Raw genomic sequence first — 951 nt, 5'->3', positions numbered from 1 at the left:
GTGAGCATATCTAGGTGGTTAATAACTTATCAATGATAGATGAGAGAAAAGTAAATATCATGGAAATCATTGAGCAGCAAATATCTACTACGGATTGATTTCCAAAATCCCTGGAATCCTTCCAGGAGGTAAATAGTGTTTCACTGGAAGGCATTTTATCTTCTGTTGGCAAAGATGAAAACAATTTAATATCCTTCCACTGCCTCTTATTTCTCTTTATGCCTCATGAGAAAATTCTGGTTATTCCTTGTGTCTACTGATATTTGTACAAGTTTTCAGGTAAGTTCGATCATTTAGAAGGTAGTAGGACTTCACACATTTTTGACCATACATCAATAGGAAGAAGAAAATTCTCATGCTATCAACATTTTAGAAGTTATTAAATAGGGCAGTGGAGAGAAGTAGTATGGAATTTAAAAGGCAAATCCTCCATGCTGAGATTTTACAGCACTTGCTTAGGAAAAAAAAAAAAAAAAGAAAAGAAAAGAAAAGAAAAACGGCTGTGAGCCTGTGTTTGGCAGTCACTCTTCAACATAGAGGGATCCAACATTATATTATCTCAATGAATTTGGAGAATTTCAAGGAAATTTGGCATCCTTGGAAATTCTGCCAGGAAATGAAGAGGGTGATTCTCATAAATAGTCTAACAGCTGTTGTCAGTTGAGTACCAATGAGGTAAAAATTCATGGGAGTGATTGCAGGGGTCATCCACCTTTTGACTTCATCTCCTTCATGGGCTCATTTTGAGACTACCTTACCAAGTGCCCCTCTAGTTGTAAGAAATCATGTGACCTTCAACTTAAACTGTAACTTACAAATGATAACCATGTTAATCAAACATTTGTACCCTCATATGAATTTGAAATTAGAAAAATTTAAACACTCAGGTGACTAAAAGTAGCCATTGCTATACAAGTATGAGTCAATGTAACATTTCTAATTTCCAAGCCA

This window comes from Otolemur garnettii, unplaced genomic scaffold (genome assembly GCF_000181295.1).
Source record: "Otolemur garnettii isolate 467f Iridium unplaced genomic scaffold, OtoGar3 scaffold00072, whole genome shotgun sequence".
Taxonomy (NCBI): domain Eukaryota; kingdom Metazoa; phylum Chordata; class Mammalia; order Primates; family Galagidae; genus Otolemur; species Otolemur garnettii.
This window is presented reverse-complemented; position numbering follows the sequence as displayed.